Raw genomic sequence first — 13,984 nt, 5'->3', positions numbered from 1 at the left:
CCTTTGAAAGAATTGATGACAAACATCTTTAGCTTCCAGTCAGTGAAATTTCTGTCTTAAAAGTCCAAAATTTTGAGGCCAGCACAGTGTCTTTGTGGGTAAAGTTGCTGCTTGTAGTGCTGGCATCCCATATAAATCCTGGGTTGAGTTCCAGATGCTCCACCTCTGATCCAGCTCCCTCTAATGCACCTGGGGAAGCAGTGGAAGGTTGCTCAAGCACTTGGTCCCTGTACCCACAAGGGAAACCCAAAAGCTGCTGGATTCTGGCTTCAGATTTGCTCATTCCCAGCTATTGTGGCCATTTTTAGGAGTGAACCAGCAGATAGAAGATCTCCCTCTCTCACCATCTGTAACTTTGCCTTTCAAGTAAATACATAAATCTTTGAAAAATGAAATAGTCCAGAATTTAACAACTGCAAATGTACTGTTTTATTTCTTTTTAATCATAACGTACGACCTTAAAACAAGTCAGACAAGACTCACTTTCTATATGGATGGTACAAAAACAACAAGGGATTCAGAGGAGATTGCTTAGCATATATAAATAAGGGCACATTGAGAAGATTTTAGAACATGGAATTGAAAGATAAGCATTTCTGCAAAAATATTTAAATCTATGCATAGTTTTCTCATAGTACATTTTTCTATCAACATTTAAGACTCATCAGATTGCATCATGAAAACACAGTATTACTTTTTTCCAATATAAGAGCATTATATCAACATCACAGTCATCTGATTTCATGAATATTTATTGTTGTTCAGCCATGCACTTCTTTACAACTTAATGAGCAATAATTACTTCATTTTTTCCACAGGTCAGACATGTCCAAGAAACAAAGGAGGCCAAATGACTGGGTCATTTCTTTGCTCATTATTAAAAGCGATTAAGGAAACATAAGTAAAAGTCACACAAATAATCTACTTCAGGAATTAAAACAGAATCGTTCTTTTGTAGAAACTATAGTCTTTACCAACCTACTTAGAGAAATGTGTGAAATTCTTGAGTAAAATTCTGACTACCTAGATCAAAATCTACCATCTTTTGAAAATCAAATTTCCAAAACACAAATATAACATAAAATAGCAAAACTTATACATAGACCAGGTACGTTAAATCACATTTTGAAAACTGAAACCAAGAAAAAAAGCTAAACAATCAAAATTTCAGGCCCATGCTTACAGGTATATTTCAAACTTCTAAGGAAGAAAAAGGAAACCTGTTTCCCAAACCTATGCAAATGGAAATAAGCAGAGAATATTTTTAATTTCTTTCGGAAAATCAGCATTGCGTCGATGATGATGCAAGTGTACCAGGAATAATTGAAATAATTCTTAAAAGTATACCTTTCATAAACAGATACAAATATTCTAAGCAAAGTATTATTTTTTAATTTTAATTTAAAATTTATTTGAGAAATGCAGAGACACCCCCCCACCACCCTTCCCACCTGCTGGTCCAGGCCCCCACCACCCCTCCCACCTACTGGTCCGGGCCCCCAAATGCCCAAAACGGACGCCCTATCCCCTGAGGGCGGGGCGGGGCGGGGCCGTCTGCTCTGGTCGCTCAATCCCGGGAGGGTGGGGCGGGGCCGCCTGTTCCGGCCACACCTGACCCCGCCCTCACCTCCCCCACCCAGGCAGGTGCTCCGCGACTACAACTGCCTGCAGAAGCTGCTGCAGCACCTGACCTCACTCAGCCTGACCATCGTGAGCAACGCGTGCGGCACGCTCTGGAACCTGTCGACCCGCTGCGCGCAGGACCAGGAGCTGCTGTGGGACCTGAGCGCCGTGGGCATGCTGCGCAACCTGGTGCACTCCAGGCACAAGATGATCGCCATGGGCAGCGCCACGGCCCTGCGCAACCTGCTGGCCCACCGGCCCGCCAAACATCAGGCGGCCGCCACGGCCGTGTCCCCCAGCACCTGCGTGCCCAGCCTCTACGTGTGCAAGCAGCAGGCGCCGGAGGCGGAGCTCGACGCCCAACATCTGGCGCAGGCGCTCAACCACCCGGAGAAGCAGGCCGCTGCCGCCCCTGCCGCACCTGGACGGGCTGGCGGGGGACTACACCTCCGACTCGGTCTGCTTCGACGACGACGACGCGCCGTCCCTAGCCACCGCCACCGCCGAGCCCACCAGCCCGGCCGTGCTCTCCCTCTTCCTGGGCAGCCCCTTCCCGCAGGGCCAGGCGCTGGCCCGCACCCCGCCAGCCCCCCGCGGCGAGGCTGCCTTGGCGGCCAAAGCCAAGCTGGCGCTGGCAATGGCGCGGATCCACTGTCTGGTGGAGGACATCTTGGCCTTGCACACCTTGTCTGATGACAGCTTCAGCCTCAGCTCCAGGGACCACGGGCAGGAGGCGCCGAGGGAGGGCCAGGCGCAGTCCTGCTCGCCCTGGGGCGGCCCCAAGGGTGGCCGGCAGGAAGCAGGGGGCTGGGTGCACGCCCTGCTCTGGCTCAAGGCGGCCCATGCCAGCCTGTCCAAAGACAGCCTCAACAGCGGCAGCACCAACGATGGCTACTGCCCGCGGGAAAACAAGCGGCCCTGCCCGCTGGCCGCGCTGGCCGAGCACCGTGAGGAGCTCCTGGGTGGGCAGCCGCGGCCCGCTCGGCGCTCGGCCCGATCTCGACCTGAGGGGCAGCCAGGCCTAGGGCCCACCCGGGACGCCGCCGGCGCCGACGCCCGCGTGGGCACCATCAAGCTGTCGCCCACCTATCAGCCCGTGCTGCCGCTGGAGTCCGCGGGCAGGGCAGGCGCCCCCCACCCCCGGCGGCCCCAAGGCGCCCCCCGCGGCCCAGAAGCAGGCCTGGCTGCTGGCAGAGGGCCTGAGCCAGGTGCCCGAGAAGCTGGGGGCCGCCAGGCCGGCCGCGGCCAGCAGGGCGCTGCAGAGGCTGGTGGCGCAGTAGGGGCCCCTCTCGCTGTCCCGCTGCAGCTCGCTGTCCTTGGTCGGACGCCCGGGCCCCAGAGAGGCCAGAGACCTGGACAGCGACTCCTCCCTCCAGGGCCTGGAGGAGGCCGGCCCCGAAGAGGCGGAGCTTGACGGGGCGTGGCGTGGGCCGGGGGCCGCCTCCCTACCCGTCGCCATCCCGGCGCCCCGGCGGGGCCGAGGTCTGGGCCTGGGCGTGGAGGACGTCACGCCGTCCAACACTTCTGAGAACTGTGTGCAGGAGATACCGCTGGTGCTGAGCCGCTGCAGCTCCGTGAGCTCCCTGGGCAGCTTCCAGAGCCTGTCCATCGCCAGCTTCATCCCCAGCGGCCCTTGCAGTGGGCTGGGCAGCGGCACAGTGAGCCCCAGCGAGCTGCCTGACAGCCCCGGGCAGACCATGCTGCCCAGCCGCAGCAAGACGCCGCAGGCCGCGCGGCCCGGCCAGCCCGAGAGCAGCCAGTTCAGCCTGCGGTGGGAGAGCTACGTGAAGCGCTTCCTGGACATCGTCCACTGCCGCGAGCGCTGCTGCCTGCCATCCGAGCTGGACGCTGGCAGCGTCCGCTTCACCGTGGAGAAGCCGGACGAGAACTTCTCCTGCGCCTCCAGTCTCAGCCCGCTCGCCCTGCACGAGCACTAGGTGCAGCAGGACATGGAGCTGCGGCTGCTGCCGCCCTCCTGCCCAGACTGCGGCGTCTGTGGTGGTGGCGGTGGTGCCGGGCAACGCCGGTGAGAAGAAGCCGCCGGACGCCAAGAGGGGCCGGCGCCCGCAGGCTCCGGGACCCGCATGGCCGCGGACCAGGAGCTGGAGCTGCTGCGCGAGTGCCTGGGGGCGGTCGTGCCCGCGCGGCTCCGCAAGGTGGCCTTGGCGCAGGTGCCCGGCCGCAGGGCGCTGCCCGTCCGGGTCTACATGCTGGTGCCCGCCCCGGCCCGGGAGGACGACTCGTGCACTGACTAGGCCAAGGGCACGCTGGTCAACTTCTCCAGTGCCGCGCCACTCAGCCACTAGACTGCAAGGACCCCCCCAAGGAGCAGCCCCGGGGCCCGCAGGACAGGGGCCGGCCCCGCGCCCCTGGGGGCCCCCAGAAGCCACGCGCTGCTCAGAAGGTAGTGGCGGACAGTGATCTACGTGCCCAGCCCGGCCACCCGGCCCCACCCCAAAGCTGTCCCTGGCCCCCGCGCCACACCGAAGTAGGCGGCGGAGACCCCCAGCTCGGCACAGCCAGCAGCCGCAGGCAAGGCGCCAGCGCCCGGGAAGCAGAGCTCTCTGAGCCTGCACAGGCCAGGCAAGATCTCCGAGCTGGCGGCGGTGAGCCACCCCCGCCCCCAGGAGCGCCACGCCCCCCTGCTCCTCTGTCCAACACCCCTTCTTCAAGCTCCTCCCAGACCTCGCCCGCCTCTCAGCCTCTGCCCAGGAAGTCGACCCCCGCCACCCCAGCTGCAGGGTCTCTGCCCGGCCCGGCAGCCCCGCGCGTGCCAAGCACAAGACCTAGAAGTCGCCTGTCCAGATCCCGTTCAAGCAGAGGCCGGCCAAGCGCGGGGCGCCGCCGCTGGCCAGACCTGCCCCAGAGCCGAGCCCCAGAGGCAGCGAGGGGGTGGCGGGGGCGCGTGGGGCCGACTGGGCCTGGTGCGTGGGGCCTCCGCCCGCTCCAGCGGCAGCGAGTCCTCGGACCGCTCAACTGACCTTCATCAAGAAGTCGCCTGGCTTACTGCCTTGCCGGCGCATGGAGCTGTCCTCCGCCGCCGCCTCCGTCGCCTCCGCCTCCACCTCCCAGGGCGCGTCGCCCCGCCGCGGACGGCCGGCGCTCCCCGCCATCTTCCTCTGTTCTTTGCGCTGCGACGAGCTGAGGGCGGCCCCCTGGCAGCAGCCGACCCGGCCAGGGTCCGGTCCCGGCCCCAGCACGTGCGCGCTCCGGCGCAGCAGCTCCAAGAGCCCGTCGCGCCTTCCAGTGCGCACGCCCCCCGCGCTACCCCTCTTCAAGCGCTACTCCTCCCAGCCCCACATCAGCATGGCCCAGCCACTGCCCAGGGTGGTCGCGCCAGGCACGATGTGGCGGCGCATCCGGGATGAGGCGTCGCGCACATCCCGCGCAGCACCCTGCCCTCCTCGGCCCTGCTGCTCCGGGGCCACCCGCCGCCGCGGAAGACCTGGGACGCCGCAGTGCAGATGGAAGAGGTGGCCCAGCCCAAGACCAACGCAAGCATGTCCCTGAGCCTGGGGAACCCGGAGCAGCCCCCGCCCCAACCAGCGCCCCGGCCGCCCTCCTGGGCAACGAAGTGGATGAGCCGGTCCCGGCCAAGGGCCCTGCCCCCGCGCCCTTTGCCCAAGAGGGCTTGGGTATCGCCTTGGGGGGCTTCCCTGCCAGTCTGTAGGGCCACTGAGGATCAGCGGCCACTTGGCAGCCTTCCCTCCACCCACCCTCCTGTTCCTCACGCCGCCCTGCAGCATCTGTCCCATGTGTACATAGCGCGGCACCCGCCAGCACCCCATGTAAAGCCGCCGGCTGGCGGAAGGACCACATCCCCTGCATCAGTGTTGCACAACTTTAAAAAACAGAGCTGTCCAGTTGCCTCTGCTGCATGAGTGGGGCAGATGCGGGCCTCCCACACCGGCCACGAGCAGGGAGGCCAGCGGTCCCCACTGGCCCAGGAAGACTGTCCCACTGGGACGTCTCTGTCCAGCTCCGTCCTTGGCTGTGGCCCAGACTCTGTCAGGTCCGACAGTGCCTAGTGGGCTGGGGAGTCTCTGCCCCGGCTGAGAGGCTGTGGCTGGGGTCTCTGAAGCTCAGGCAGCGGAAGAGAAACTCCTGTGGCCCTGGGGCTCAGTCCTGACCCCCAGGATGCAGGGACATCTTCCCAGGGACAGAGGCCCTGCCAGCCCATGGACGCTCGGCTGTCCCCCACATCAGCCTCTCCCGCAGTGATGAAGGGGAGGCTCCTGCCCAGGAGTGGCAGCATGAGGCCTGCGGGGCCCCGCCAGGGCTGCCGGCTCCTCCTCTCAGCCAGGGAGTGGTGCGCTGATCCAGCGCCAGGCAAGGGAGCAGAGTGGCCCCGTGAGATGGGCAGAGTCCGCTGGGGGGAGGTGGTCTCAGGCGCCCATACAGGGTCCAGCCTGTGCCGGGGGCGGGGAAGGGCGCAGGTCAGCCAGAGGAGGTAGCGGCAGAGGCGTCGGGCAGCACTGAGCGCATCACGTGGCCAACGTCCACTTCCAGCTTGGCGCCGGCTCACTGCAGGCCCTGGCACTGCTGCCTCAGCCCCTCACCTGCCCGCTGCAGCCATACGTTGGCGGTCACTTAGGCCTGGCTCTGCTGGTACAGACGCTCCCTCTGGGCCTCGGGGTCCTCACTCCTCCTGGGGTCTCCTGGGGGGTCTGGGACAGCATGAGGGAGCATCAGTCACAAGGGAGCCCCCAAGACCAGAGCCACCCAGCAGGAGGGAGCCAAGCCTGGGGACGCAGGCACCTGCATACCCCACCCCTGCACAGCACAAGCCCACCCCGGGTGGCCTAGGTGCCCCACAGTCACTCTCGGGGGCCCACGCGTGACCTGGCGTCTCACACGCCAGCCAGCCGAAACATACCAGTCTCAATAGCGGGGTCCCTGCCGCCCACCCAGAGCTCTAGGTCCCCAGATCCCCGTCTCGCACATTGTTCTAGAAATGCTCTCCTCCACAATGATGGAAACAGCAGGGCCCACACCAAGGCCACCGGCAGCTACTCTCCCTGGCAGCCAGCAGGAAGCCGGATGGGACACAGAGCAGCCTGGATCACAGGCGGCGGCTTTGCCCACCACACGATAGCCATGGCCCCTCTAAGAGCCCCGTCCCCAAGGAGGGCCAGGGCCAAGGGAGGCCCGAGAGATGGACAGGGCCCACTGGGGGTGGGGAGCTGGCCCTGGGTACCTACATAGCCCAGCTGGCACCCAGGCCTGGAAGAAGGGGCCCAGGTCAGCCCGAGGCAGTGGAATGCAATTTGTTTTTTTGCCAAATGGGCTGTGGCACTTCCTAGGCAGATGCACCTGGAGCGATACTGCATGGAGGGTTGAGGGGAAGCGTGGCTGTGACCCTCAGAAGCAGCAATGGGATGGCAGTGTGCTGACACACATGGTCCACAATCCCCACACACACATGTGGTCCACGACCTCCCATGCAGTCTAGGGCCAGAACAGCAGCAGGAAGCAGGCAGCCTGGTGCCACCTGGTCAGCGAACACATTTTGCTGAAATGAGGGAGTGGGTCCACTCCTGTGGCATTACAGCCACCAGCTCCTCCCTGGCCAAGGCTGGGAACCTGGCCTCGAACCCTGGCCTGATGCCTGCTCACTACAGGTGACTCGCAACAGACAAAAGGCAGCCGGTGACTGAAAGGCTGCTCAGCACAGGCTCTGCCAGGCGCCCTGTCCCACAGAACCTCCAGCTGATGGCAGCAGTCTGTGGCGATGCCAAGAAGCCCTGAGTCACACAGAGCCTGGCATGGAATGTGGTAGTATGGCTGGGGTTGTTTAATTCATCTGACAGTAGAGATAGAGATAGAGATAGAGATAGAGATAGAGATAGAGATAGAGATAGAGATAGAGCTAGAGCTAGAGAGAGAGAGAGAGAGAGAGAGAGGGAAGAGGAAGGAAGGGAGGGAGGAAGGGAGAGATGGAGGGAGGGAGGGAGGGAGAGATCCTCTATTTGTGGTTCACTCCCCAAATGGCCACATCAGCCGGGGCTGAGCCAGGCCAGAGCCAGGTGCTCCCTCTGGATCCTACGCGGGCACAGGGCCCCAGTATAACTTAATTCTAAAAAGTAGGCTCCTGGGGCCAGCACTGTAGCGTAGCAGTAAAGCTGCCGCCTGCGACTCTGGCATCCCATAGGGGCGCCAGTTTGAGTCCCGGCTGCTCTACTTCTGATCCAGCTCTTTGCTGTGCCCTGGGAGAGCAGTGGAGGATGCCCCACGTGCTTGGGCCCCTGCATCTGCGTGGGAGACCCAGATGGAGCTCCTGGCTCCTGGTCAGCCCAGCTCTGGCCGCTGCAGCCATTTGGGGAGTAAACCAGCGGACGGATCTCCCTCTGTCTCTGATGTCTTTTTGAAAAAATAAAGAGAAAGAAGAGTAGGTTCCCATAGAATCCTCAGGCCTTGGTCCAAGGGGCCTGTCCAGGGAGGGTGGGTGCGGCATTCTAGGTCCGTCTGGGCCCAGGGCTCAGTATAGCTGAGCACCTCACAGAGACCACAGAATCCACCCCGATCCTGCATGCAGAACCCTGTCCTTGCACACCCCACTTAGCTCCACCCCGGCCAGGCCGGAGACCCCTGCGACCCCCACCATGGCCCCTGTCCCGCGGCATGCTCCCCCTCCGTTAATGGGGCCAACGCCTTCCTCAGCCCCATGCCCATGCAGCATGGGACACATGGTCCTGCCCCAGCCACCATTCCTGGGGCCTCGGGCCGCCTCCTGCCCTGCCCCGGCCTGAGCCCCCTACCTTCCGGGGCCAGCGCGGTGAAGACAAGGTCTTGGCCCGTGCTCCATGCACGTCCTCCAGGAACTGCTCCACTGTGGGCGGCACTGGGCTCATGGGCAGCACCACGAACTTCTTAGCCTTGGATCTCATGCCTGCAGGTGGCAGGTGAGGCCGTCACAAGGCGTGTCCCCATCGCGGCCACTGCCCGGTGAGGCCGTGCGCATCTGGGGAGCCCGCCTTGCCCTGACCGCAAGGGGTCGTGGGGAGCCAGGCTGCGACCCTGCCCGGGCCTCCTGGTCCCGGCGAACCACAGTAGCCAGCCCACGATTCATGGGGACCACAAAGTATTATTATAATAAATGAAATGATATAGGGAAACATAATAGATCGATCACAAGCAAGAGATAAAAAATACAAGAGTTGTCAAGATTCCCAAAACAGCCATCCAAATAGGTGAAAAATGCAAAAAGACAATCATGTGACTGTTTAGATTACATGTTGAAAATATTTAATAAAATTCAGCCTCTAATGAAAAAAAACTTACTCTAAGTGAAAACAAACAGAAAGTACCTTCTTCAATCTGATCAAGATTAAAAGAAAGTTACAAAAACCAACACAACTAATACAGAATCATTGAAAGCTTTTCCCTGGATGTAAGCCTACACCCAGATGCCACCACTATTTCTTTTCAACTTTCTGTTGTAAGGGTAATCAGGGAAATAAAATGGCAAAAAATGTGTAAAGTTCAATTTATAAAGAATGAAATTGTGTATATATATATATATATATATATATACATACACACACAAAGAATTATATAGGATGACACATAAGTAGCTAGATAATTTATAAAATCTATTAATAAATACAACTGATACATAAATTTAACAATATTGCTGGAAAGATTAATGCATAAAATCCACTAATTACTAAGTACCAGCAAGAAACAAACAGAAAATAATATTAAAGGGCAAGAGGCAGACTAGAAAACAAATATCTAGGAGAGATGAAAAAAAGAATTGAATTTGTAATATCTGTAAACATTCTTAATATTAAAAACCCCACAGAGAAATGAGTCAGCAATATGAAGAAAACGAAAAAGACCAAAGCCAATAAATAGCCAATAGTCTCTTAACTCACCCTAAGCAGGTTACTGCAGCCTCCAGGTGGGATTCTCCCAGGTAGACCTGTGGGGAGGCAGGAGGGTCCCAGCAGGTGGCAGGATCCCACTGGTGAAAGGGTGCAGCCCTGGAGGAGGCCCTTGGCACCTGAATCCAGGCCTCATCTCTCTACCATGTGGAGTGGCCTGGAGTACACATCCCTGCTGTAAAGATGCTGATTTGTTGTGACTTCTGGGTCCTGTGTGCTGACGGCTATGTGAGCTGTCCAATCAGGCATGGTGACATCACTGCCACATAATCACATTGGATTGTGACACCATAGAGTTCCAAATTCCTGGAGGAGAGAGGTCCAAGGAGGGGTCTCTGCCGCTGGGAGACTCAGGAGCTAGTGCGGCATCTGCTGTTCTCTGACCTTTTCCACCACAACACAGCCCATCTTGGACACCTGGGAATGGTAAGTGTGTGGGGCCAGGTGTCCAGAGTGGGGGAAGGGGAAGCTGGTGGTACCTGATCGCAGGATGCGGGGCTCCCAGAGGGCATCTCTGGAACCTTGGGCCAGCTCAGTTTAATGGCTGGGGGGGCTCTCACAGGACACATCAAGACTGGTGACCCCTGCCGCTTGGAGCATATGGCCAAACACAAAAAACTCATGAGGATTGAAGTAAAGCTACCACCTGCACTGCCAGCATCCCATATGGGCACAGGTTTAAGTCCCAGCTGCTCCACTTCCAATCCAGCTCTCTGCTGTGGCCTGGGAAAGCAGAAGATGGTCAAAATCCTTGGGCCCCTGCACCCATGTAGGAAGACCTGGAGGAAGCTACTGGCTCCTGGCCTCAGATTGGTGCAGCTCTGGCCATTGCAGCCAATTGGGGAATGAACCAGCAGATGGAAGACCTCTCTCTCTCTCTCTCTCTCGCTCTCGCTCTCGCTCTCTCGCTCTCTCTGCCTCTCCTCTCTGTATGTAACTGTGATTTTCAAATAAATAAATAAATCTTAAAAAAAAAGTTCCATTAACCTGAAGGTCATGTGAGAAACAGGAGACCCTGGGACTCCACTGGACACACCCTGGTCCTTGAGCTCATCTCCTTGAAATAAGCACTGGTGCTAAACAAATAAAATAAATAAATAAATAACTGTTATCAAAATTTGCTTTCTGTATTCCTTTCCATGCTGAAGAACTTCAAAATTAAATGACATGATACAAGAAATTGTTTAGAATTCAAGAGCTTTATTAATATAAGTTTGTTATAAATGAGAATATAGTATATGCTTTCAATACATAGGGAGGGGCCAGCACTGTGGCATAGCAGGTAAAGCTGCCAACTGCAGTGCCGGCATCCCATATGGGTGCCGGTTCAAGTCCCAGCTGCTCCCCTTCCAATCCAGTTCTCTGCTATGGCCTGGGAAGGCAGTAGAAAATGGCTCAGGTGCTTGGACCTCTGTACCCACATGGGAGACCTGGAAGAAGCTCTTGGCTTCGGATCAGTGCAGCTCTGGCCATTATGGCCATCTGGGGAGAGAACCAGTGGATTGGAAGACCTCTCTCTGTAACTCTGCCTTTCAAATAAATAAAGATTTTTAAAAATACATAGGGAAAAATACATTTTTGGAATAATGATTCCCAAGAAAAACACTTGTGAAAAAGGTTTCTTTTTCCAAACATGGAAACATCATGACTTCAGAGAAAATATCTATAGACTCAAAATGATTGCATTGGGAGTTATGACTATTGATTATAAATGGAATTTTATCAAAGTACAGAATTTAAAGGGAGGGCACATGTTCAAGGTCCAACACAGAAGAGAGGTGGGGAGCTATAGGAAGTTCAGCAGGCTAAGGTCTATAGTGGCCTTATGCAATGGGGATGTTTATAAGGGGGAAAGGAGACTGCAAAAGTCACTTTAAATATGTTTATAAGCAAAAGTCTTTATCCCATATCATGTGAAAAGAAGAAATGTGACCAACTGGCAATTTTTCAGGAAACCTGATCTTGAGTTAAGGAGATTAGTGATATTTTTTCCCTGATGAGAAAATGAAATGTTCAGAAAATTCTGAAAAACTCTTTAAAAAAAAGAGATTTATTCCTTTATTTGAAAGGCAGAGTTAGAGGGGAGAGAGCAAAAAGAGGAGGAAGAAGGGGAGATAAAGAGCAAGAGAGAGAGAGAAGCAACAACCTCCATCCACTTGTTCACTCCCCAAATGGCTGCAACAGCCAGGGCCGGGCCGGGCCAAAGCCAGTAGCCAGCAGCTTCTTCTGGGTTTCCCATGTGGGTAGAAGAGGCCCAAAAAGAATTGGACCATCTTCCACTGCTTTCCCAGGAGCACTAGCAGAGAGCTGGATGGGAAATGGAGCAGCTGGGATTCAAACTGGTGCCCGTGTGGAATGCTGGCACTGCATGTGGTGACTTAACTTTCTATGCCACAGTGCCAGCCCCTTGAGCAAGTCTTAATGCCCACTTGCTAACACTGGTTCTTTACTGTGATAAGTAAAATTAAGTAACACTTATAGGTCATTTTCTACTAAAATGTGAGAAAGTTAATATGTACATGCTTTCAATGCATAGGAAGGGGCCAGCACTATGACATAGCAGGTAAAGCTGCCAACTGCAGTGCCAGCATCCCATATGGGTGTCGGTTCAAGTCCCAGCTGCTCACTATATTTAAAATGTTACAAACACACTGGAAAGTCTAATGAAATTTAAAGTTACATTTTCTTGATATTAATATGAAGATATTATATCAGTATATATTCTAACAATACAAAACATTCAGTGATCTACAGCAAGATATACATAATTAGGTCATGTGTTTGTGAGGTGGAGTTCACTTGGGCTAGACTCAACTTATATATCTGGAATTCATCTGGATGGCAGCTAACCTAGGATGGCCTCAGCTTTCCTGACTAGGGCACCTTGGCTCTACATCTGGCTCCATACAAACAGACTCCAAAGCAGAATACAGGCATGACTTTTAGACTATAGAAGGCTTGCTCAGGCATATGGTTATGGCCGTGATAAAAGATCAAGAGCCTGGATGGAGATGTACATGATTTTCCAAATCTCTTCTGTCTGACCTGCACACATCTCACTGTACAAACCAGGAAATGTGGCTGGTATCTAGAGAGGAGTGGGAAGCCACAAGAATGCTCTGTGGCAGCAGACATGAATAAAGGAGAGCTGAAGAACTGGAGCCGTTACACGCAGTCAATATGCTGCTCACCTGAATTTTCTGATTAGTGACTAACATGTTCCATTAAGCAAGTAAACAAAATGTATTATTATTTATTTATGAATATTTATTTTCTTTTTGTAAAAAATTGTAATACAAAGGAATTGCAGACCAAAGTCCTATCAAATAAATAATGATTCCCATATTCAAATTTTCAGTAAATTATAAGAAATAGATTTATATTCTAAACACTTTTTTTTAAAGTTTGTTTGACAGATAGTGAGAGAGAGAGACAGAGAAAGGTCTTTCTTCCATTGGTTCACCCCTGAAAAGGCTGCCACAGCTGGCACTGTGCTAATCTGAAGCCAGGAGCCAGGTGCTTCTTCCTGGTCTCCCATGTGGGTGCAGGCGCCCAAGCACTTGGGCCATCCTCCACTGCTTCCCCGGGCCACAGCAGAGAGCTTGACTGGAAGAGGAGCAACCAGGACCAGAACCCGGTGCCCATATAGGATGCTGGTGCCACAGATGGAGGATTAACCAAGTGACCCACGGCACCAGCCATGACACAGCTCTTAAAATAACCAAGGTTCAAAATACAACAATATTGAGTGCTAGTAAAACTAGGTTTATCTGGAGAAAATCTCCTCAAGGTCATGGAAGTGAATTTCTCCTCCTTTGAGGGTTTATTATGCTTAGTGACTGGTTTTCAAAGAATAGAGTAGTGAAAGAATGAGAAAGCACACATCCTATGGTGAAGAACCTGACAACCAATACAATGGCCTGGGGATCATGGTTGACATCACAAATGATATGATAGTCATGTCAGTAGCATTTACCATTGATTTGATATGATAAAAATGACACTTCACTACTGTGGCCTTTTTCCCAAAAATACAGAATTGAGGTCCAGCAATAAAAACAAAACTGAAATTAATTTATAAGCATTTCATAATCTCAAGTAGAGTCCTAAGACACAAGAGTAGAAATAAAATTACAAAAGCTGTAAAAGGCCACCTGTCATTATTGATTCTAAACTTGTGGGGCCATTGCTGTGGCACAGCTGGTTAACATACTGGCCTGAAGCACTGGCATCCCATATAGATGCTGGTTTGAGACCTGGCTGCTCCACTTCCAATCCAGCTCTCCGCCATGGCCTGGGAAAGCAGTAGAAGATGGTCCAAGTCCTTGGGCCCCTGTAACTGTGTGGGAGACCTAGAAAAAGCTCCTGGCTCCTGGCTTCAAATCAGCACAGCTCTGGCAGTTGCAGATGGAAGACCTTGCCCCTGCCTCTCTCTGTCTACATCTCCTCTCTCTGTGTAACTATAAAAAAAAATG

The 13,984-nt window shown here is 54.8% G+C and overlaps 1 long non-coding RNA gene and 1 pseudogene across 1 annotated transcript; one reads left to right on the top strand and one right to left on the bottom strand.

Moving 5' to 3' along the window:
* Positions 1–1,503: 1,503 nt before the first annotated feature.
* LOC133747012 (adenomatous polyposis coli protein 2-like) lies at positions 1,504–5,293 on the top strand (annotated as a pseudogene).
* On the bottom strand, positions 5,291–10,522 carry LOC133777368 (uncharacterized). The gene is made up of 3 exons (XR_009868539.1): positions 9,501–10,522; positions 8,382–8,512; positions 5,291–6,290 (listed from the first exon to the last, which is right to left on the bottom strand). It is a non-coding gene; the product is annotated as an uncharacterized LOC133777368 (long non-coding RNA).
* Positions 10,523–13,984: the final 3,462 nt, after the last annotated feature.

Source organism: Lepus europaeus, chromosome 18 (genome assembly GCF_033115175.1).
Source record: "Lepus europaeus isolate LE1 chromosome 18, mLepTim1.pri, whole genome shotgun sequence".
Taxonomy (NCBI): domain Eukaryota; kingdom Metazoa; phylum Chordata; class Mammalia; order Lagomorpha; family Leporidae; genus Lepus; species Lepus europaeus.
This window is presented reverse-complemented; position numbering and strand designations above follow the sequence as displayed.